General features: G+C 46.2%; 1 long non-coding RNA gene and 1 pseudogene across 1 annotated transcript in view; one reads left to right on the top strand and one right to left on the bottom strand.

Annotated features, from left to right (window-relative positions):
* The window catches only part of LOC135206912 (uncharacterized), a 377,133-nt gene that overhangs the window by 111,115 nt on the left and 240,343 nt on the right, over positions 1 to 25,675 (top strand). The window lies entirely within an intron of this gene.
* LOC135206909 (cysteine-rich protein 2-binding protein-like) overlaps positions 1 to 25,675 on the bottom strand; it is a 147,321-nt pseudogene that overhangs the window by 25,140 nt on the left and 96,506 nt on the right.

Below are 25,675 nucleotides of genomic sequence, written 5' to 3' on the forward strand. Positions count from 1 at the left end.
TGAGAGATGATCCAGCTCTGAAAATGCCCCAAGTCACACGGGCAGAGTTCAATCCTTGCCTTCTTGACGCATCGACTAAAGTCGAAAGTCCGCTTCCGCGAAGACGGAAGAGAAATACCCATATTCTCTCCCATCTGATAACAAATGCCTCGTTTACCAGCGAGTCTCGCTGGGGGCATGCAGAAGACCGTTCTGACCAACTCCTTCTTCGAATCCATCCACGAATTCAAAGACTGAAGAGCCCTCTTCATAGAAATGGTGGGCTTCATTCTTAGAAAGATGAAGACTCCTTTGCCTTTGCGCTCGAGAACAGAGAGCGCGGAGAAGGAGGAGCGGCAGGGGTTAAAGCGTCTCCGTATTCTTCAAGAAGCAGGGCTGTCAAGAACTTTTTAGCTTGATAGTCCTTCTCTTCCACGATACTGTCTTCCGAGTTTTCCTCCAACTCGGGGTTCTAGAGGAGACTCCGTAGACAAATCAGGACGTCTTTCCCCTGGGGGAGACAAACTCCTGATAGGAGAGGGACTAAGGGAATGATAATCCCTCCTCTTCAAAGTTTGAGCTTTGTGAGAAGCTTCCCTCTTGGCTGGCGCCAAAAGCCTAGGCTTCTCCCCATAAAAGGATGACGCCTCGCGCTTGGATGACGCCTCTCGTCCGCCGAGCGTCCTGGTTGATGCCTCGCGCTTGGCTGACTCCTGACGTCTGGATGATGCCTCGCGCCTGGAAGACGTCTTGCTCTCAACTGGCGTCTGGCTGGCGCCAAAACCTTGGCTGGCGCCTCGCGCTTATATGACGCTCTGTATGACACCTCACGTCTATCTGGTGTCACGTCTCTGAAATATGGCTCTCTCGATCTCGATCTAGAAGCAAAACTTCTTCAGCATGTTTGGAAGACGAAGCTTCATGTCTGAAAGACGCCTCGCGTTTGGCAGGAGAGAGAGGACGAGACTTTTTGATTGGAAGAGAAACGTCCTTCTTATGAAGAGGATCTCTCGCCAAAAACTCCCACCAATGAGGCTAGCTGTTCTTGTACAGCAAGGAGAATTTTCTAGAAGCTTCTCCCACGTCATCTTCAATGGGGGAGAAGTCGAAGGCAAGCGGTCCGCTACGTCCATGTAGGGAGACGTTGACGCAACCTTCGCCTTTTTGATAGAAGAGGGAGCTTCATCTGAGAAGCGCTCCGGGCTTGAATTCAAATCAGGTTCTCAAATCCAAATGCCGTTTCAGTAGCTAGAAAGGTCGAATCCTTCCACCCTCGTTTAGGTGAAGGAGAACCAGATGACGAGAAACACTCTCGCCGGACGCTTTTTCTATAGCGGCCCTGAGCAGCCTGAAGCGAAACAGAGCCTGCTGAAGGGACGTCTGACCGTTGGGGATTCCCCACGACCTCCTTAAGGCTTTCGACTTTCCTTCTCCTCTGGGCATGGAGCTTGGAAGAGGTCTAGGCCTGGGAGCGTCGCTAGGGACGATCAAACGCCCCCCTCCACAACACTGGGAGCACTCACTTCACTGAACATTTCACTTTCACTATCCTTACCTTGTAAGACCGCCATTTTGGGACTTCATCTTATCGATAGTAGCCTTCAGATCGGCGATTTCAGAGGCCAATTCTGAAAGTAAAGCTTGTGAATTCGACATAGAGGGAGAATCAAAATCATCAAGGTTAGATATAGGGTCAATAAAAGGCTCAATAGGCCTTGTACTCACTCTCTTCAAAACATCTAACCCCTATCCCTCTCTAACTTCCTCAAATAAGAAGTTAGTCTTCCATTCTTCTGCATTTAACCCTCACATTCATGACAGGTATTAGTAGAAGAACATTCAAACCCCCTACATTTACGACATACAGTGTGAGATCAACCGAAGCCTTCGGTATCCTCACCCTGCAGCCTACATTCACACACATTCTCACACTCACATTTGAGTCAGACATACTGAGAAAAATAAAAAAAGCAAGTCCAAATTCAGTCCACAGTAGCGAATGCCAAAAACCATGATCCAGATACGTCACCAAAAAAGCCGAGAAACGATGATCAAAAGGTTGAAATAAGAAATCTAAGTCAGGAGGTAATAACAACAATGTTTGATACCACCGGCAACAGATTATGATAGAAAACGGAATAAGGTTCCTAGTCCTTGCCGCCCAGGGCAGGCAGGTAGATCACCTGACCTACCTGTAGCGGAGTGGCGCGAAATTTGAATTTCTGTCGGGGAGACGGAGTCTTAGCTAAGTATATATCTGACAGGTAAGTTGATTGTATGAAATTTTACGTTGCATGTGCAATTGATCTACATAAACTGTTTTCAATGACTATATAGTAGGAGTAACATCACTTGTACCTGAAATCGATCTAGAAACTCTAATGCCGTCATCTGGTTCCTGGGTATCCTGGACTTCAGTCTTCTGGACGTGTTTGAAGTCTGCCATGTACTTTGTAAAAACCTAGCTTCAGCATCCAGATCAAATTGAGGTACCCCATGTTCATGTTTAGACTTTCTGAAAATAAAATTATTATATTACACTACAAATACTATCCAAACAATGAAACGCTGTAACTGTTAACCCTATGGAAGTATATTCCATATAACTGAGCCCCAAGTCAGTACCATAATGTATATGATTAAACATATGAAGATACAGAAAACACATTATATCCTTCATATGAATAGAAGGATCCACAATAATATACTTGAATATCAAGAAGAAGCGCATTTGTAACAATTTATACAAAGCTTACACAGCTTTGTTCATTGTTCTGTGGACTTGTCAATTTAGCAGTTCTCTGGTATTATAGCAATATTTTACTAGAAATAGTGCTAAAGCAGACACATTTCCACTGGGCGACACGGCTTCCTCGCCCAGAAATAGATTTTCCTACGTCAAAATCCCTTTTCTAAGCCCTTGGAAAAGGATGCGCACATCAAAGACACACCTACTTGAAGTCATATTTTTAATTAATAGGAGAGCAAAAATTGCTCATAGCAAAAGATTTTTTAGATGGCTGTATCTTCCCCATTTTTTTACACTATAAAGGTCATTCTGGTCTTGTTTTGTGTAAAGATTGAATTTTGTCACATTGTCATCAAAAGTATAAAAAGACACCAGGAAAATAAAGCCATAACATGTCAGATAAAATAGCAGAACATGAACAATTTTGTTATGTCTTAAAAAAGAGCTCTAGCATCAAAAACTATTACACCTTCAGTTTACATATATTTTTTCATTGTATTCTACAACTCTTTAGTTATAAAATGAGAGATATGTCTATTTCTAAGCCGTTGTAAAATGTATGCAAACCGTTGAAGAAAACAATACCACTAAAGTCAAATTTTTTACTTCAGTAGGCGAGCGAAAATGCTCATAGCAAAAGATTTTTTAGACGGCTTGTTAGTTCTTCCACATTTTTTACGCTATTATTGGTCATTCTGGTCTTGTTTGTTGGTAAAATATAAAATTTTGTTACATTGTCATAAAAAATGTAAAAGACGCCAAGGAAAAAATGCCATAACGCACTCGGGTAAATGTTGCGGAACATGAAAAATTTTATGTTATGTCTTACAAAAAGAGCTCTAGCATAAAAACTATAAACAATTGCAGTCTTCATATATTATATTCAACAACTCTTTAGCTATACAATGGTATATAAAACTTTATTTCTAAGTCCCAGGAAATGTATGCAAAGAGTAAAAAAAATCAGTTACCAAAACAAACTCAGTTTTCTTTTTTTTTTTCAGTAGGTAAAAATAAAAAATATTGCATAAAAAGAAGATAATAAAAAATCCTTACACCCAAAACCTTTTGTTGTGATCCTTTGGGCTGGTGTTGTGCATCCTCCTCTCACCTGAAGGACCTTGCATATACCTGTAACACGGCAAGTTTTCGAGAAAGGAGGACATGAACACCTATTGACGCCTCACCCTCTTCCCTGTCTTTACTCCAGGAGGGGGAGTGACCAGTATTTGTTGTGGATGGTTATGGTAACTCTGAAACAATCCCTCCTGTAGACACAGAATGCCACTTTGCACTCTGCACACTGGAAGATCGTGTCTCGGCATCTGCCACTCAAATAACAGACAACACTTCTGCTGGCGTATAGCCCCAATCCTCTCTTCTACATATTCCCTGGCCTCAGTCTGTCAGGGTTGTCCTAAACTCGGGTAGGAGGTGTGCTGAAGGGTGGCAGAAGGAGTGACAGGTTGGGTGGCAGCTGGAGTGGCAGGCTGGGGTTAAGGGATGCCAGGATTATCGACCCTATCCTCAACATCGTGTTGTTCATGATAAGGTCTGTCTGTCTCCCGTTCTCAGGTAGAGAGGGGGCATGGGCAATCCTGCTCCCAGAGTCGGGCCACAAGGTCTCGTCGTAGTGAGGAGGGCGTCGGCAATCTCTTCATGGTACTCCCAAAGTGTCAACCTTTTTCTCTTGTCAGTCCTATATTTGCAGTAGAGGGTGAAAGAATTTTAGGAGTGCCAGCTGAAGGAGGTCCACCTGATCGAGTTCCTGAGAACGAATAGTAATTTATAAGTTGGTCAAAGAGGTCAATGTCCTCCATATAGCTGATGTACTCCTTTACCAATTATGGTCTCTGATGTTTATAGTCTTCACGTACATACCGCCCTCCTCATTTGACCCTCCTGTTGTGGATGAACTCCTCAGAGTCTGCATTGAAGTAGTTACTGATGAAACTCGCACCTCAAGTCCTGCCAGCAGACGAAATAGTGTTGTCCTTCTTCCTGAATATCATGTCTCCTCGCTGCAATTTTTTCCTCCTGACAGCCTTTCTTAGCACTTTAGGTTACCCCTATGGATGCGAAGAGTGCCACTGCAATGGGTGCCATTGTTGTAAAGTTCTTCGTCAGAGAAAACAGAGTTGTAGAAATTATCCATGAAAACATGGTTACCTTGGTTTAGGTGTGGTCCCATGAGGTTAAAATCTGTCACGAAGGGAGGAAGTAACACCTCTGTAGATAAGAAAATCAAGGACTTAACCTGACTGACTCTCACACAAAAAATAAATCTTTTTGCCATATTTTGCAGGTTTCTTTGGGTTGTACACTTTGATGTTGAAACGTCCTTTCCACTTCATCATCCATTCGTCAAGAGAAAGGTGTTTTTGAGGCACATACAGACTTTTATATTTGTCTTGGATGTATTCCATAACTGGTCGTATCAGTAGTAGCTTGTCAAGGTGTCCTTTGGTATAGCCCGACGATTGAAAGTGTGGAAATACTTTCCTATTGCTCCAAATCACCTACGTGATAGAGCAGCTGGGAAGGCAGACATGCAGTATGTTTTGTTCCGTGCCCAAAAGATCCCCATTTCTGGTAAATCATGATACCATCCAAATGACAATCCCCAAATACTTAGCAATGTCAATGACGTTACAGCCACTCCATGCATATGCCAATATCTTGTTTAGCTCACAATGCATGTAGGTGGCATAATCATTCATCTCCTCCATAAGGTATACCAAAAATTCATGTGAAAAAAAAAAAAAAAAAAAAGACAGAGCTGAAAAAAGCCCAATGGAGTGGTGGGATGGGGTGCAGTCATTCGAGGCAGAGCAGAGAAGGGGTGTGGTGTAGGTGGTGTAGCATCTTGACTCCACCCTTCCTCCTCATCCCAACCATCTTTTATGGGAGAACGGAACGAAAAGCTGCTTGACTTGCTCTCCGTTTCCTCCCACTTGTCCTGGTCCTCCTTGCACCTATTGCACAGCGACACACAGGACGCCTACGGCCTGCATATTCATCCCCTTCATCACTATCATTACTAGAGGGAGAGCTCTCATCTTCCATTTCCATCTGAGCTTGAGTAACGTCTTCATAACCCTCAAAATCATTCACTTCATCAACTTCCGAGGGCTGATAATCATCATCACTATCCTCAATTGTTATATCACTATCACCATCACCATCTTTAGTAGCGACACCACTTGTGCCTGTCACTATCACTTTTCCCATCACCACTACTTCCCTCATCTCCAGACAACCCCACCTCACTATCACTTTCATCACTACCATCTTCAGTTATGGTGTCACAAACTGCTTGTAATTTATGAGGGTTAAGATTCTTTATCCTTGAATATTTATCCAATAAACTTTGAAACAAAGTTGGTGTCTTTTGTGTTTATTTTTGGGAGAGAGGGGGCAACATGGTGTGAGGTTGTGGGTGATGGAAAGTTCAAACTATGCACAACTTTGCCCTTTCGAACCTTTTCCATGAGTCCTTTTGGCAATTTGAAATTACCGAAATAAAGAACAATCTTTCATTAACCAATTCTGAATATTTCAGCAAAATCAATACACAAATAACGGAGCTAGAAGCGCAAATGTACCAAGATATCACTGGGTGACACGGTGATTTGGAAGTGTAAAAGGTAACTGATGATTGTAGGAAAGATTTTTGGTGTGAGAGGGCTTGGGGCCACTCAGCAAGCATGGCAAGGCTTTGTTTGTGCTCTCCCAGCGAGGGAACCTCGAGGTGCTATTAGTGATTTATGGCAAATTTTGATTTAACTGTATATGTCCTCTGGACATTGCAGTACTTCCCATGGCGGTGAAGGGAGAGATTTTTGTGGTGAAAGGGTTAATTACTCACAGATATATATGAGGTAGCAAATAATAAGCTTGCAGGGTAGGGTAACAAGATAATTCAGCAAAAAATATAGCTGAAAATCATTAATGGCTTAAGGATACATGTAATCTTTGCATATTACAGGGGCTACTGTCACATATTCAAGATAAAACATTAACTTAGTTATAAAAATTATCTTAAAAGATGCACAGCAGTCCCTTGATAAATCTTCGTTTACATGTTTAATTATTTATATCACTGTACTTGTTTTGGTACTGGACAATACAGTATACGTACAGTGTATCACTTTATTTCATCAAAATATAGGTTGCTCAGCCTAACTTCATTTGGTGTACAGTAATTTTCCTTAACAAGAAGCAAGGGTTAATATATAATACTATCAACATATTTTGAGAGCTTTAAAAATTAAGTTTAAAAAGTTATGATATAAATACGTATAATTAAGATACTTGCCTTACTATTAACTTACGAAGCAATCTGTGCAATTTTGCTGGAAGTGGTGCAGCTTCTTGAAGTCGTTTGAGTTCTCTCACTAATTTCTTCTCTTCGTAACCACTTAAAGGACGTATACTGAAACACAATAAAAGTTCTTCAATAAACTAAATAACCTAAAGATCAAAGTATAGTTTAGCTTTTACTGAAGAACATTTGAGGCACCTATGTCAGAGGGGCCTATGTGCAAAAACTATTATATTGGCAAATGATTGAATTATTTTCTAAAGCAATCAAAACATCTTTACGAGGCTTAGAAATAATAAAAACGATGTGATGAACATGAAATTTTAAAGAAAAATCGTACATATTTTTGGAAATAATCATGAAAAATATAATAATTAGGTATGGGGAGTTTGTGTTATCCCTAAATTGTGCAGAAATGTTTGATCTTTCATGTGGGAGCAATAATTTTGCTATAAATGTGTTTGCTAATGAGCTGTAGTTGATTAAAAAAAAAACTAATTTTTTACGGAATGCAATTTTCAGATTTTTCAACCTACTTATGCTGACGTTTTGTCAGGCAAAAAGAATGTGGTCACAGACAAGTTGAGCCGTCAGAACCAAATTCTAGGCATGGAGTAGTCTCTACATCAGGTTGTGGTGGACAGGTTTTTTCAGGTGTGGGGGGAGGTCTATGTTAGACCTCTGTGCAACCCGCTACAACAAGAAGCTAGAGGTCTATTGCTTGGTGATTCTGGATCCCCTAGCACTAGCAGATGGATGCCTTTGTTTCAACATCCTAGGGACAACATTGAGGTGTACGCATTTCACCCGTTTTGCCTGATCCGTCAGTGATGAACACGGTGATGAGAGCTCGAAACTTCAAGATGACATTAGTGGCTCCTCTGTGGCCACAAGCAGAATAGTTTGTGGATCTTCTGTTTCTGCTGTCAGAGGTTCTGAGAGAAATTCCACCAAGGTGGCAATTACTTGGCCAACATCACATCGAAAGATTCCACCACTCGGTAGAATCCCTGTCTCTTCATGGATGGAGGCTATCAAGTATCTCCTCCAGGCAAGAGGATTTTCTCAGGAGACAAGCAAAGCACATGTCCAGCCATCTTAGGAAGTCCTCGGTTGTAGTCTATAAGGTGAAAATAGGCAATATACTGTGATTGGTGTCGTCGATGGGGTTTCCACTCAAACCTCTATTCAGTGCATAGCAAAGTTTTTGGTCTTTCTCAGAGATGAGAAATGTCTTTCTATTTCTGCTATCTGGGGCTACAGAGCAGCTTTAGCCTTGGTGTTACTCCTGAGAGGTGTAGATATCTCCTCATCCTGGGAGATCTCTTTATTGTTCAAAGGTTCCGAGCAGACCTATTCTCCAAGGGAACTTAAGCCTCCCGCAAGGGATGTTTCACTTGTCCTTAAGTTTCACTAGAGCTCCTTATGGCGTTCCTTGGACAGAAACTTAACGCTGAAGACAGTTTTCCTTTTAGCTTTGGCTTCCTCGAAGAGGGTAAGACAGCAGGAGAGCTTCATGGCCTTAGTTACGATGTGAAACATACCAGGGTTGGGGGTTGATGACCTTTGAATTTGTCCCGGAATTAGTGGCCAACACCCAGAATTCCTCGGTACATGACGACAGATTTACCTCCTTTTCCATACCATCTTTGAATGACTTTGTAGATAATGATCCACAAGAGCTCTTGTGTCCTGTGAGAATCTTATGTTGCTATCTCAAAAGGACTCGACACCTCAGGCCGGGGTGTCGTAGGCTTTCTGTTAGTACGGGACGAGCAGACAAAGAGGTTTCCAAGAATACCATTCTTTCTGGATTCATGAGGCAATCAAGAAGGCTTTTATTCATCTCTTGATGGTTCTGTCACTGAGTCTGTGCAGGCTAGAGAGCATTACGTCAGGGGTATAAGTTCCTCTCTGGCTTTCAAGAAAAATTTTGCTGTTCGTAGAGTTTTGAACATTGGGACTTGATTACAACAATCCATGTTCACCTCCTTTTATTTGAGATGTTGCCCACAGGTCGATGGACACTTTTTCCCTAGGTCCTTTGGTGGCTTCACAACAAGTGGTTTATCTCATCCTTGTCCTGACCAGACAGTTTGTATCTTACCTATGGTGATTGTGTGAAAGAGAGAATGAGTGATGCTGGCTGTCTCTTTATTCTCTTATTTCTGTTCTCCTTCCTTCGGGCAGGTTGAGGAATAGGCATCACATGCTGGGACTGGTCTGATACAGGTTAGTTCAGTAGCCATACTGATAGTCTGTTGGTTGAATGTATTTACGAATATCAAAACCCTCTATTCAGTAGCATATGCGTACTCCTACCTTCTGGCAATGGAAGGTCTGGAGTAATGACAGGACCTCTGTGATCATATGGTTTCTTATTGAACAGTCAAAATTTTAAGTTTTCTTTAGTCCCTTAAATGCAATGCAATCTGCTCATATATCATTGTATTGTAACCCAGACGATGAGTTGTAGATATTGGTTTATCTATATTCTCACGGGCATTTGTCTACCTCCTTTAGAACTCTTTTCCGTTCCTGGCCGCTGACGCTTGTAATGGGAAAAATATTCCTTTAACCCTCTTACGCCGAATGGATGTATTAACGTCGAGTCAAAATGTCTCCTGTAGCCGAATGGACGTATCATACGTGACTCAAAAATTTTTTTTTAAAAATTCGCGGGAACAATATTTATAGGCCTACCAGCCAAAAACTTTTGAATCATGCGCCGTGGGGATGCTGGGAGTTCACGGATCAAGGCGTTATTTTCGTTTACAATTGCTAAGCAGGCGCGCAAGCGCGAATTTCTTTCTTATCGCACTAAAAAAGTATAAGTGACACATCTCGGAAATTATTTCGTCACTTTGACATAATTTTTGCACCATTTTAAAATGACAATTTGTCCAAAATTGCATTTTTCCTAACTATACAAACCTGAGGTCCTTTTACAATAGGAAGGTACTAGCGGCAGCTGGATAGGTCGTAAGCTTTCGAACAAGGGGTTCGGTAGTTAACTGCTTGTCCGACAGGCGCGCGCGCGCGACTGGTAGGTAAACAAATCACTTTTGCTTTTGGCCCAAGCAAAAACTGCAGAGTGAGGGGTGGCATGAGGTGGGGCTATGTGTAAAAGGACCTCAGGTTTGTATAGTTAGGAAAAATGCAATTTTGGACAATTGTCATTTGTTCCGACACGGCATACAAACCTTCGGTCCTTTTACAATAGGAAGACTCACTTCTTGGTGGGAGGAATCTGAGTCTTTTGTGAACAGACTGGTGTTCGCCCAACCTTGGAATGCCTCCCTGGTCGTAAGAGCGAGGGAGGGATCCAAGCCTCTGTCCGATTGATCGGGGTGTGCACCGCAGGATCAATGGTCAGACCTCTGGACCAAGTACTAAAGAGAGAGGCAAAGCGTAGTCTCTTCGTACCAGCAAACAAGAACAAGTTCCTATTTGCAAGAGGCAACATAAAGTTATGGTTTGTCTCTTGTTGGCATCCACTTCCCCCCCCTTGTAGGAGGAAGTGGTGGATATTCGCTCCCATCCCTAGTGAAAGGGATAGGATGGGGCTCTGTCGAGTAGCTCACCGGCATCTCGTCCTTATCCAGCAAGGTGATGACCGTATCCCTCTACCCACAGGTAGAGGGGGAGAAAAAGATAGGAAGAGAAGCCAGTCACTCTCTCATTCACTTATCTATTCTTACAGTCACACCAGGACGATGCTGTTCAGCCTGCTAGGGTCTGGGTTAGCTAGACAACGTGTTGAGCAGCCACCACGGGTCTAAGGAATACGATCCAAGGACCTGTGGGCAATATCCCAAAAGGTAGAAGGAGGTGCCGGTGGTCTGGTTGTACCAGACCCCTGCCTTCAGTACCTGCGCCACGGAGAAGTTCTTGTGTAACTCGAGGGAAGGTCATCTTGGTGCTGACGAAGAGTCTTCAACACTCAGCCTGGGATGTCGAGTTTCTTCAGAAAGCGCGGTCGCGCTTTCACAGGACAAAGCAGCATCTCCTTCGCATCGAAGGCGGTGAAGTCCATAGGGAGGGGATTGTGAAGGACTCTAACCGATCGTCAGGAACCGAAGGGTTCAGAGTCTTCGCTACGAATTCGGTACGAAATCGAGCGTCACGAATCCCCATCCCCTGGATGCTTGACTTCGCAGTAAAAGTCATGCAATTACCTCAGAGGAAAAGAAGGGAATGGTCGTATGACCTATCCCTCTTCTCAACTTCGGTGATGTCCTGTACCCATACTGGTCTATCCGTCTGCAGCGAGTTGTTGTTCTCGGTAGTGGATAGGACACCGACACTCAATGTTGGGTGTCGATGGTATGGGTTACTGTGACAAGCCGTTAGGACGAAGAAAAGATTGTTATGGAACAAAAAGAACTAGGTTCCACAGCGAAGTTCGTAACAGACTTGGGAGCTCTGACAGCTGCCGACTGACTGCGTTCGGTTAGGAGGCAAGTTGTCCAAGCACCCGAGCAAGTCACGTGACCTTCGCCTTAAAAGGGTTATGCCAAGAGACTAAACAAATAATTTGTTCGTCACCGATGCCAGAAGGCAAGGTGATGACTCTCTTAAGGCATGTGCCCAACAGGCGAAAGTCACTTGCCTTCTAGAGACCGAGGTCCTTGATGGCAAGATAACTCATAGTATAGTGATTCTCGGCTAAGGAGAAACAACACTATGTGTCGTTGAAGACGAAGGTGTACAGAAAATGCAACCTACGTCTTCACAGCTGAACCGAGAGAAGGATTCTCAAGATTCTGAACCTGTGCTACAAGACTGAGAACGACTAACTGCTATTCTTGCTGTCCTTGAAGGATCGTAGTTTGCAATAAAAGCGGAGCGCTTTCAGTAATGAAGACAGGGAAATACTGCCTGAAGAACTGCTTCTCATGGGCTGAACATTTGGAAGTAGAGCTGTCAGGTCGGAGAGTAGGCGATGTCTTCTGACATATCTGTTAATTCGGGCGAGCAATGAATAATTGCACACCTACGAATACGAGATATTTTGAAGACAAACTCAGATGTCTGCAAAAATCATTCGCATTATCGCGGTGCGATGAAGCGGTTGACTAGTACAGACTTCTGTTACCGTGCGGTAAACAGAAAGATGAAAGAGTCCAAGAGATATCTCTGTTGAAAATTCTCGCAATGTCGAAGGCGATGAAATCGAGCGTCACAGCAGTAGATGGTCCTTCATTATTGCGAGAATCCCCGTTAACTCAGAGACCTAAGTCCATGATTGTTGGGCAGAGATACGGTTCGGTAGTCAATCAAACCAGGGGAGAGAGAGACGTAACCGACCGTGCATCTCCGAGACCTAGCTGATACTGAGCCGCTATCAGGCAGTTCAATACGCAGTAGCTCTCGGTGACTCGTCATCCTGAGTTGCCAGGTAATCCATTATTCCACGAAGGAATGCGTTCAGCTAGAACCATCGAGCATAAAGAATACGCTCGAGCAATTATATTTAACCGAAACGGATTTCGGTAAATACAAAAGCTGATTTGGTGTTGTCATGACAATACCAAGTATCTAAAATCGAAACTGATAACTGCTGGGAGGTTGCAGGCAACCCGAGTTGCAGTTCAATTAAGATACAATTCGTCTCGGTCACAAACCGTAGAGTTAACTACGTATGCGCCTACCCCCCGGACAATTCAACTGTTAAAAGAATCATGTCGCGAGGGTAATATACGTAGTATATTTGTAGGTTCTGTACCACGACCTCCATCCTAAATTCTTTTCCCTCGAGGAATGAGAATAAGGATTGGAGATCGACCACCTTCGTTCTCTAGTCAAGAGAGTGAAGGAGAAGTCTTTCCCAAAGGAAAGCTTCAATGGTGAACAGAATACCGAAGACGATAGTTCAAGCCAAACTGGAAGTTCCCGTCCGTTCTTCTCTATTCCAGGTTAAACGCCTACTGTGAGATACTCTTCTTCCAGCAGCAGTCTTCTTCCAAATGCTAGAAATTACAGGAATTCGAGCATAAGCGAGGTTCCCGATTATCGTGTAACAATTATCGGGGATTCTCGCTCACTTTGGACCGTGGTCTCGCCTAAGTGTTTGGAGATCGTAAAAAACTCGAACACTGAGTGCGCTAGAAATTCCGTAGAATTCTAAGCACTCTGCGACCCCCCACCGAATTCGTCAAACGATATCGGCTGGTGGTCCTCTCGATTCCCGTAGGAATCGAGAAAGGGGCAGGATCCCTCCTCAACAACCGGGGCTTACGTCAGGTAGGACCCGAAGGTCCCCCCGGTAGCGCAGCCCCTAACGTGGGATCTTACAGAGAAATCTCTGTAGGATCCCTCCCCTTTCCCTCGTAGCCGTAAGGAGAGAGGAATGGGGGAGGAATTGGATACTGGCTCGCCTTCCCAGCGGAACTAGCAGTTGGAGAAGAAAAGGAGCAGCCATCGCCTTACGGCGATGGCCCTCCTCAGAGCCTGGGAAAACGTATCGTCAGAGAAAACAAAACGTTTTCCCCCGAGGAGGGTTACGAACTCATACTGTAGGTAAGGGTCTGCCGCCACTGTGAACGTCGTCTGGGTGGGGCTCCTGATCGACACCTGACAGGAGAGAGCCCGATACCGTTCCTCCCGACTCATTCCAGTCCTCGTCGAGGTCGAAACCTCAGGAGGACCGAAGGGGTATTCAACTACGGTGTCCGAAGACACGTAGAAAGAACGCCTCTGTCGCAGTAGAGGAAGTGAAGTAGCTTGTTCGACCGGCCAGAACTGAGAGAGCCTTCTTGTCCGGAGACGAGAGACTACCTGGGTTCAACACAGTCGGCAAGCTCCGATCGCGGCAGACCCACCGTCGATTTGGGTTCCCTCTCGGGCCCCAAAACGACTCGAGCCGAGACGTGGCTCTGCTGGTGGGAGTGGCGATCCTTCCCCGAGGTCGTTGTGCTGACGAATCAGCGCCATAACCTCGGCAAAGTTCCTCTAGATCTCGGAATTCACAGCATCTTGCAGAGTGGGGGGGGGGGACCGTTAAGCCCTTCGAACAAGAGCATATTCCGAGAACCTTCCTCCTAAGAAGGGGGAACAGCGACAGCCCTCTCGGTCTTCCCCATCCACTTGCGCATACGTCCTGGCCGGTCCAAGAATCGTGCCTGGCACGTAGGGCGTCGTGGTGGGATCATGAGGGGCGCACCCCTCACGATCACTCCTCAATACCTCGCTCCTCCCGGTGTAAACCGAGGAGGTTGAAGGTACGGAGAGGGCAGACCTGACGCTCCCTCCTCTGCTCGCTGGCAGAACCAGCAGGCTTGGAGGGCTGCAGGCGATCGTCAACCCGCGGTGGCGATCGAGCTGCAGGCCTGGTCGAACCGTCTCGCTGTGGAGAACGGCTGGACTGAGCACAGCGGCCCCGATCTCGAGTGTCAGAAGAGCTGGTGCTGGTTGCCGTACCCGATCGCTCTCTGTGAGAGCGACGGTCAGGCGACCTGCAGGCTCCACTGTCACAGTGAGACCGGTGCTTGTCCTCACGGCAACGTCACGTCGCTGGTTCCAGCCGTGGCTGGCACCGGCGAACGGGAGGACCTCTTCCCAGCCTCAGCCCGTGGCCGGTCGTGGACCGTCACGTCCCCGGGTAGCCAGCTGTTCGCCGCGAGAGTGAGAGCTGGTCTGGTGAGAGTCCACGGTTGAGCGGCTGTCACCAGTCTTCCGCCCCGTGCCGTGAACCTGACGCTGAGCGGACTCAGAGGTCTGGTTCCTGGCTGCACGGTCGCTGGTAGGCGACCGTACACTCGGTACTCCCGCGAACGAGAGGCCGAGACGGACCCTGATGCAGTGGCAGAACCACTGACACCAGGCGAGGAAGTACCGGGGTGTTAGCCGGTACCCCTCTGGTCCCCGTAGTCTTCTTCCTTGCGGAAGAAGAGACGGGCCCCGCTCCCGAAGGAGCAGGAGGACCAGCGGAAGGAACCCTCCCGTCCCACCGAGGTGAGACGGGTCCCGAGAAGCTCCCGAGGGAGACTTCTTAGGAGGGAGGAGGCAACCTTCTTCTTCCTCGGCTGTGAAGCCTTAGAAGTCGAAGGGGAAGAGGCGGCAGCCGATGACGATGAAGAAGATGAAGACGACGACGACGACACCTTCCTCCTCTTCTTCGTCAGCTTCCTCAGGACAGACGTAAGATCTGCTATCCAGGGCGGAGCCGGGGCTGCTGTAGCCGAAGCCACAGGGCCCAGGACGCACCTGTCCAGACAGACCAAAGTCTGGGGGTAGTACCACCCACGAAACAGGGACGACATCAGCAGGTATGGCATCTCAGGAACAGCAGGCACAGCCAGCACAGCATCGGTAGGGACAGCCAGCCGCAGCAACGGCAGGGGGACAGCCAGCAGCAACGGCAAGGGACAGCCAGCGCAGCAACGGCAGGGCAGCCAGCGCAGCCACGGCAGGGACAGCCAGCGCAGCCACTGGCTGGACAGTCAGCCCAGAATCGGCAGGTACGGCAGGCAGCACCGGAAACACAGGAATGGGAGCAGCAGCCAGCAACATCCTGGTAACGGCGGCAGGTCCAGGGCGAGCTCTAGGGCAGCGGAACGTGTGGTCGCTGCAGCGCGGCAACCACGAGCGGCGGCGGCACGCCCCCCTCTCGGTACGGCGAACGGCACTTCACAGCGGCTGTAGGCAAGACTGTTACCACGTGAGGCGAGTACACCAGGTGAGGAGGGACGTCGTCACCTGGTTGCGTGGTCACCACTCCATGGGTGACCGCAGTAGGCCCAGACATAGACCGCAGCCCCTGGACACTAGCACGCCCTGCAAATGGAAGGACGCCCATACCTCACCAAGGTCCACCCTCGTGGCAGTAGCACCTGCGGAAATAACAGTAGTAGCGATTAGTGGGGGGGAAGTCCCCTCGTGCGGGGGGGTGAGCCCTCTCCGAACGAGTGGAAGACCCCGAATACAATTGTACATCGGGCACCGAGCGCCCTCCCCCGCGCGCTTCGATCGGAAAAAACGAGGGAGGGAAGAAACGCCGATAACCTCCCCCCCCCCAATGGGGGAAGGGCCATCTGTGGGAGCTGAGCGGGGGGGGGGTTCTCGTTCCCCACCCCCGCCCAGCACCCATGTACCCAACAACAATATAAGAGCCAGAGAGCAATCGTGCCATCGGCCCGAATGCAAGGGCATAAGGATCAATTCCTGACTGAGCGGAACTTGAACCAAATAAATATTGATGCAATCAATAATAAGGAATAAAATGAAAATGCATCTTGCATTACGAAAAAAAAAATTCACTTCACAATGAATAAGGGCTCGGATCGAGCGCATTTGCGCCCTCGGTACCGAGCGCAAGGTAAAAGGATCCATTCCTTTACCTTTATGGATCAAGGTTTATGGAAACCTTGATCCATAATGAATTGATGCAATCAAAAAAAAATGAAAATGAAAAAGAATACTGCGCTTGCGATTCACTTCATACAAAATAAAAAGGGGAAGGATCAATCCCGGGAAATAGCGGAAACATTGATCCCAGTAAACAATGCAATCTCAATAAAAAACTGAAAATGAAAAAGAACTGCATTGCGATTCACTTCATTCAAATAAAAAGGGGAAAGGATCAATTTCCGGGTAAGCTCGGAAACTGATCCAAAATGAGTATTGCTACAATCAAAATAAATATATGAAAATGAAAAAAGAATACTGTACTTGCGATTCCACTTCCATACAGAATAAGTTTCCGTGCCGAGCGCATTCGCTCGGCAACGGCATACAGGTCAAAAAAATATAAATGAAAAGAGCACTTACTTACGATTTTCATCTACACATTTCCAACCCAAATATACGCTCGGAGCGAGCGCTCCCGCCCTCGGCACCGAGCATACACAATACGAGGATCATTTCTGGGAAAATGAATTCCCGCACTTACGCCCTTCAGTCCCGGCACTCGGGTAATTCGGATGGGCGTGGTGAAACCAAGATCCTTTAATTCACACTTGAATTCAATGGAAATAAATATGAAATGATTGTACTTACAATTCAGTTTCACTAGATAAATAGAAAAAGAAAAAAAACAACAACCCTGCGAAAGCAACGACGATGAAGCGGGCAGAGAGCGATGATACACGTCCACACGCCAGCAGGCCGAAAGCAAAATGGGTTTGTTTACCTACCAGTCGCGCGCGCGCGCGGCCTGTCGGACAAGCAGTTAACTACCGAACCCTTGTTCGAAAGCTTACGACCTATCCAGCTGCCGCTAGTACCTTCCTATTGTAAAAGGACCGAAGGTTTGTATGCCGTGTCGGAACAATTATCCTTTACATGAAGTTTATAAATGAAAATGTGTACAATTTTCATGTAAAATACAACAAAAAAAATACTCATGATTGTAGCTTTTATCAGTTTGAAATATTTTCATATAAATAACGATAAGTGCCAAAATTTCAACCTTCGGTCAACTTTGACTCTAACGAAATGGTAGTTTTAGAAACACAATTGTAAAGCTAAAACTCTTATATTATAGTAATATTCAATCATTTGCCGTTCATTTTGCAACAAATTGGGCGTCTCTAGCACAATATGTTATTGTTATTATACAATTAAGTTTGTTTATACTACCTGGCAGATATATATATAGCTGTATTTTCTGACGTCCGACAGAAATTTCAAAACTGCGGCACACGCAGTGGGCGCCAGGTGGTAGTACCCATTCCCGACGCTGGGAGGCGGATATCAGGAACCATTCCATTTTCTATTCATATTTTTTATTAATGCCTCTGTCTCCGAGGGGAGGAGGGCGGGCACTTTAATTTATATATCTGCCAGGTAAGTATGAACAAACACTTAATTGTATAATAACAATAACATTTTGTTCATGCACTTACCTGACGATATATATATAGCTGAATCCCACCTTCGGATGGTGGGAAGAGACAGAATAGCATTTTTTAGGAAACTTAAATTAAGTAGATGATATACATCTTGGTCCTCACCTGTTTGCAAAGTAGACTATGTGATTACTGTCACGTAATGGCTGCTTTTGCTTAAAACAGAGTTGCCAGCCAGGTGGAGACCTATAGTGCTGGTGCGCTCTGGATGATCTGTCAACGGGTGCGAGACCTCAACGTGACAAGACCATCGAGGCCATACAAATGAGGGCAACGAAGCAACTGACCACCACCTGACCAACTATTCACAAAAAAACCCCTTAAAACTAACTAAAGGATGGGAGATCTTCACATAAGACTCACCACAACCTAAAAACACAACAACCTAACTTAATCCTAACTAAGGGATAGGGAAAGAGCTACTTCCGGACCCAATACTGTGTCCGCAGAAACGTATGGCCCCAGTGCATTACAATCGTCATAAATCGTTCTCACATCCCTAAGGTAATGTGAGGCGAAGACGGAGTTACTCCTCCAAAGGTGCAATCAAGGATGTCCTTGATTGACATGTTCTTTTGGAAGGCCAAGAGAGGTAGCGACGGCTCGAACTTCGTGCGCTTTACTCGGAAGAGGCTCAATCAGTCTTTCTGAAAGATGAATGAGCCTCCCGAATGATGTCCCTTAGAAAGAAAGCAACAGCATTCTTCGATAAAGGTAACTCTGGTCTACTTCACAGAGCACCAGAGATTACCTGAGGGACCTCTTACCTCTTTCGTTCTATGCACGTAGAACTTGAGAGCCCTGACCGGGCACAGGACTCTCTCTGGTTCTTGGCCCACCAGACTTGACATACCCTTGATCTCGAAAGTCTTCGGCCAAGGGTTCGAAGGATTTTCATTCTTCGCCAAGAAAGTTGGGTTCAACGAGCAGACAGCATTGTCCCCTTTGAAACCCATCAACTTGCTAAACGCTTGAATTTCACTAACTCTCTTAGCCGTCGCAGAGAAGTTAGGAAAAGAGCCTTCCTTGTCAGATTTCGAAGAGACGCTGCCTGAAGCGGTTCAAAAGGGCTTGACATAAGGAATTTAAGGACTACGTCCAGGTTCCATGATGGAGGTCTCATTTGAGGAACCTTCGAGGTCTCGAAAGACTTTAAAAGGTCATGAATGTCCTTGTTGTCAGACAGGTCGAGGCCTCTGTGCCTAAAAACCGCTGACAACATGCTTTTATATCCCTTGATGGTAGGGAGGGGACCGCTAATTTCTGCACATTCCTGAGAAGAGCAGAAAAATCAGCTATTTGGTTCACAGAGGTCGAGGAAGAGGAAACTCTTCCTTTTTACACCATGCCCTGAAGGAAGCCCACTTCGATTGTAAACAGCTCTTGTGGAAGCACGTCTCGCATGTGCGATTGCTCTCGCAGCTGCTTTCGAAAAACCTCTCGCTCTGGCCAACTTTTCGATAGTCTGAACGCAGTCAGACCCAGAGCGGAGAGGGTTTTTGGTGAAAAACCCTTCGAAGTTGAGGGCTTGTTTGAGTAGATCTTTCCTCCAGGGTAATGTCCTTGGAAAGTCTACAAGGAAAGACATGACCTCTGTGAACCATTCTCTCGCTGGCCACATCGGAGCGATCAGGGTTAACCTCGTCCCTTCCGAGGCCGCAAACTTCCTCATGACTTCCCCCAGAATCTTGAATGGTGGGAAGGCGTACAAGTCTAGGCCCGTCCAATTCCAAAGCAAAGCGTCTACCGCGATTGCTTCTGGATCCAGGACCGGGGAGCAGTAAAGAGGAAGTCTCTTGGTCCTTGACGTCGCGAATAAGTCGACCAGTGGACGTCCCCACAACGTCCACAGGTCTCGACAAACGTCTTCGTTCAAGGTCCATTCTGTCGGTAGGACTTGTTCCCGACGACTGAGAAGGTCTGCCCTGACGTTTTGCACTCCTGCAATGAATCTCGTCAGGATAGTCACATTTCTTCTCTTTGCCCACAGCAGAATCTCTCTCGCTAGGGAAAACAACGTTCTGGAGTGTGTTCCTCCCTGGTTTTTTAAATAAGCGAGTGCTGTGGTATTGTCCGAGTTTATCTGAACAATCTTGTTCTCAAACTCCTTTCGAAGAAACTGCAGGACAGAAATACTGCTGCCAGTTCTTTGACATTTATATGCCAGGCTACCTGTTCCTCCTCCAGGAGCCTGACACTTCCTTCCCCTCCTAGTGTTGCTCCCCATCCCCCCGTGATGGAAGCGTCTGAAAACAACACTAGGTCGGGGCTCAGAAGACTTAGGGACACGCCCTCCTGAAGCTTCTGAGGGTCCAACCACCATCTTAGATGGTTCTTGATCGGAACGATATTCTCAATATGGCATTGAGATCGTCCTTGGCCTTCCACTTGTCCGCAAGGAAAAATTGGAGAGGCCTGATGTGCAGTCTTCCCAAGGAAACAAACCTTTCTAGCGAGGAAATGGTCCCCAGCAGGACTCATCCCATTCCCTCGCCGAGCAAGTCTCTTTCCTTAGAAAGGCTGAGATCTTTTCTAAGCCTAGCCGCTGACGTTCCTGGGACGGAAACGCTCGAAAAGCCACTGAATCCATCTGAATCCCCAGATACACGATGGACTGTGTTGGGGTCAGATGCGACTTTTCGAGGTTGACCAGAAGTCCCAGGGACTTCGCTAGGGCCAAAGTGAACTGCAAGTCCTTCAGACACTTCTCTCTCGACGACGCTCTGATCAGCCAGTCGTCGAGGTACAGGGAAACTCTTATTCCCGCAAGAGTGTAGCCACCTCGCTACGTTCTTCATTACTACTGTGAACACATCGGATCCGTGGTCAGTCCGAAAACACTAGCTCTGAACTGCCATACTTTTTTGTCTAAGACAAACCTTAGATACTTCTTGAAAGAGGGTGGATACGGGATGTGAAAGTACGCGTCCTGCAAGTCTAAGGAAACCATCCAGTCGCCCGGTCTCAAGGCTCCCAGAACAGAATGAGGCGTCTCCATCGTGATTTGGTCTTTTCCACGAAAAGATGAGCCTGCTGCATCTAGAACTGGACGCCAACCTGACGACTGCTTCGGTACTAGGAAGATTCTGTTGTAAAAACCTGGAGGGGACCCCAGGTCCGCGACTTGTTCCACCGCTCTTTTGTCGATCATCTGCTGAAGGAGATCGAACAATACTTTCTTACTTTTCTCCCTGATAGGATGGAGAAAGGTCTCTGGGAGTCGTAGAAAGAGGAGGAAGATCTAAAAAGGGGATCTGTACCTGCTCCAACGATCTTGAGGGACCAAGAGTCCGTGTCTCTCTCTCTCCACGCTCCGCAAAAAACTTCAGTTCTGGCTCCGACTGGTGTCTGAAGGACATGCTTCTCACTTGGAAGGCTTTGGCTTAAAGGAAGCTCTTCCTCGTGAAAACCCTCTCCCTCGAGGAGCTGCTCTCGAGGGGGGAGCCCCACGAAAGGGCTTAACTTTCTTCGGCGGTCGAACCGCAGCTGAAGAGGTTGAAGGTACGGCTGACCGTCTTGTAGACTGGGCCAAAAGGTCCTGAGTTGCCTTCTCTTGCAAACTGTTCGTCAGGTCCTTTACTAAAGTCTGGGGGAAGAGATGGTTCGAAAGAGGCGAAAACAGCAAATCCGCTTTCTGAGCTGGAGTCACCGAACGAGCTGTGAAGTTGCACAGCAAAGCTCTCTTTTTTAATAAAGCCGTTCCAAAATGAGATACGATCTCCTCCGAACCATCCCTGACGGCTTTGTCCATACATGCTAACCAACGCTGGACAGCTCCCCCAGACTGAGAGATTCTGGGCTTCTCGCTTGCAGATCCAGAACTCCCAAACACCAGTCAAGGAAGTTGAACACTTCCAGCGTCCTGAGCAGACCCTTCAAATGATGGTCAGTCTCCGAAGAGGTCCAGGTTACTTTAGCAGAGGGTAAAAGCGACCACATCCTCTGCAAATCCACTAGCTGGAGACAAATCTCCTTGAGCCGAAGAAGGGATACGAACTCCTACTTCATCTTTGGTTCTATACCAAATGCCCCTTTTCCGCTAAGTACTAGCTGGAGGCAAGGCGAAGGTCGTCTTGCCTTGATCTCTCCTTCGTACCATCCAATCTTGGAGTTTCTTAAGGCACGTTTCGTGGAGAGAGAAGTTTTTCATCTCTACAAACTCCGGGGTTTTTCCAGTTTTAGATGAAGAAAACTGCGAAGGAGGAGACTTGGGAGCTGCGGGCTGAAACTTGTCTTCAAAAGAAGAACGCAAGAGTCGCACGAGGACTTTATAGTCCGGAGATTGACAGGGCCGCAGAAGGTTCCTCTTCAACTGATTCAGCCGAACTACTTAGCCTCTCTTCCTTTCTCTAAACGGAAGAGGAGACCGTCTGTCCGGAGAGGGCGTCCTAATGTCGGGTCTTGGCTTGATCAAAGGACCCCTATCCTTGCTAGAGGCAGCCTTATTTCGGCGGTGTTCTTTCTCTATGACGCTTACTACTCGATGAAGGTTTAGAGCGTCCTGACGAGGACGAGCGTCCTTAGCGCCATCCGCGGCAGTCTCACTTGCCAGAGAAGCGTCCTTACGTTTCTCAAAACGAAAGGGAAGACCTTTTCGCTGGAATACGTGCCTGTGTCGCGTAAACTAGCGTCTGGGGGTACGACTTCTTGGTCGGAATCCCCAAAAACGTCTTGAAAAGCGCCCTGAACGTCCTGGCGAGCTTCCTGCCAAGCGTCCTGCCGAGCGTCCTGGCGAGCGTCCTGCCGAGCGTCCTGTCTAGCGTCCATGGCGAGCGTCCTGACGAACGTCCTGCCTAGTGTCCTGCCAAGCGTCCTGACGAGCGTCCTGACAAGCGTCCTGACAAGCGTCCTGACGAGCTCCGCCGAACGTCCTGGCCAAAGCGTCCCGCCTAGTGTCCTGCCTAGCGTCCTGACGAGCGTCCTGTCGAACGTTCGTACAGAGCGTCCTCCTCAAAAGCGTCCTGACGTAACGTCCTTTTAGAGGACGAACGAGATCGGCGAATCGCCGAAGGAGAAGCGATCGGCGAACGAGACGAAGTAGGTGAAGGAGAAGGAGACTGCTTAGTCCTTCTTGACAGGCAGTCTAAGGTCCTTCCTCCGCTTAGGCTCGACTGCTGCTGGGCGAGTCCTCTGAGCCATAAGCGAGGATAGCTGGTCCTGAAGGGACAAAAGATGTTCTTCGTCGGGGAAGAATGAACAGAGGAAGCAGGACTGATCCTGTGAGAAGGACGAGGGGCGAGGGGGACGCCTCCTTCCTTCTCACAGGTACAGCTACCTGCTTCTCAGGTATACGCGCCTGTGCACGCAACCCAGCGTCCTCATCGGAGGAGATCTTACCTCTTTTCTGAGGCGGAAAAGCGTCATACGCGTCCTCCGACGAAAGTGGGCGAAAGAGGACGTGAAGCGTCCTCCGCACGAAACGTCCTTTTCAAGGGACGAGAGTCTCTCCGAGCGCTCCACCCTTGCGCGGGGAGGACGCTTCGGAGGACGAAAAGCACTCTTTCAGGACGCGCGCGTCGTGCGCGCTCCTTGGCAGCCTGGGACTTTGCTACAAGGCCTGCCGAGGGACGCCAGATCGGTGGGAAGCCCCCGTAACCCTCTTGCGGCTTTCGACATACCTACTCCCTGGGTCTTGGGAGTCTGATAGAGGTCTAGGCCTAGAGGCATTATGGGGCCGATCTGACGCCCCCTCCAAAACACGGGGGTGGGGGCACGATCACACACTTGCACCGAGCCAGTTTCTAAGGCTTTCACTTTGGTCTCCCAGAGTGCGAAGAGACTCCTAAATCAGAGAGAGAGCATTCGCTTCTCCCGACACAGAATCAGAGCCCGATGGCAACACAGGTTTAGGGGTTGTAAACACTACAGGTGTTAATGTAGGAGAGATGTTAGCCTTACCTTGGTAGAACCACTCCTGGAGGAAGACCTCCTGATCCTATCGCGCTCCAATTTAAGGCGATAGGACCTCATATACTCTCCAATCATCATCGGTCAATTTCTCACATTCATTGCACCGATTATCAATCAAACAATTAACATCCCCCTACAACTCATACATACTGTGTGGGGGTCACCGATGCTTTCGGTAGCCTCACCTTACAATCAGCCCTCATCACACACTCTGAAACTCACAGCACTTGATCCAGACATATCTTATATAGAAAAGTCAATCCAAAATAAAAAAACGGTCCACTATCGCGCATGCCAATTCAACAATCCAATCAATACCAAAAAAAATCAATCAGATACTAAAAGCGAGTCAAATTCAAAAAATCCTGAGGCAGAGGTCTGTAAACAGTTGTTTACCGACCGGCGACAGAAATATGAATAGAAAATGGGAATGGTTCCTGATATCCGCCTTCCAGCGGCGGGAATGGGTACTACCACCTGGCCGCCCACTGCGTGAGGTGCGCGAGTTGAAATTTCTGTCGGACGTCAAGAAAATACAGCTATATATATATCTGTCAGGTAAGTGGCATGAACAAAATTTAGATTTATGGTGAATTTATGAAAAAACTTTTCCTTACGTTCGTTTCGCGTAACTCTTCCGATAAATTTTTTTCGTGCGATTGTCCTAATGTTTGCACCATTTTAAATTTGCTGTTACATAAAGTTTTATACATGGAAATGTGCGCAATTTCATGCACAATACAACTAAAAAACACCACCTGGTTTGTAGCTTTTATCCGTTTTGAAATATTTCATATAAATAACGTTAAGTGCAACAATTTCAACTTTCGGTCAACTTTGACTCTACCGAAATGGTCGAAAAACGCAAATTGTAAGCTAAAACTCTTATATTATAGTAATATTCAATCATTTACCTTCATTTTGCAACAACTTGGAAGTCTCTAGCACAATACTTCAATTTATGGCGAATTTATAAAAAAAAAAAACTTTTATTTTCCTTACGTCGCGCGGTAAACTCTTCCGAAAAAATCGAATTTTTTTTTGTGCGATTGTCGAAATATTTGCACCATTTAAAATTAGCTGTTACAGTAAATTTTATATATGAAAATGTGCGCAATTTCATGTAGAATACAACTAAAAATGATTGAAGGTTGTAGCTTTTCTCTTTTTTCGAAATATTTGCATATAAATCACGATAAATAGAAAAAAAAAACCACGTTCGGTCAAAATTTGACTCTACGAAATAGTTGAAAAACGCAATTGTAAGCTAAAACTCTTACGGCCTAGTAATATTCAGTCATTTATCTTCATTTTGAAACAAATTTGAAGTCTCTAGAACAATATTGTGATTTATGGTGAATTTTTGAAAAATATATTACTTCCCTCCGCGCGACGATTCGCGGCCGCAAGTCTCCGAAATGCGTACATCGCATTATCCTAATATTTGCTCCTTTTCATATTAGCGTTTTATAGAGTTCATATATCAAAATGTGTGCAATTCATGAAGAATACAATAAAAAATAATTGAAGGTTTGTAGCTTTTTCATCTTTGAAATATACGCATATAAATAAATATAAATATAAAAAAATTTCAACATTCGGTCAACTTTAACTCGTCCGAAATGGTCAAAATCTGCAATTCTAATCTAAAACTCTTACAGTATCGTAATATTCAATCATTTTTCTTCATTTTGAAACAAATTGGAAGTCTCTAGAACAATATTTAGATTTACGGTGAATTTTTGAAAAAAAAACATTTTTTACGTCCACGCGTTACGAATTCATACATCATTTGTGATAATATTTTCCGGTGTTGCTTTATTGTTTTACAATGTATTATATATCAAATATGACAATTTGTCC

Source organism: Macrobrachium nipponense, chromosome 31 (assembly GCF_015104395.2).
Source record: "Macrobrachium nipponense isolate FS-2020 chromosome 31, ASM1510439v2, whole genome shotgun sequence".
NCBI classification, from domain to species: Eukaryota; Metazoa; Arthropoda; class Malacostraca; order Decapoda; family Palaemonidae; genus Macrobrachium; species Macrobrachium nipponense.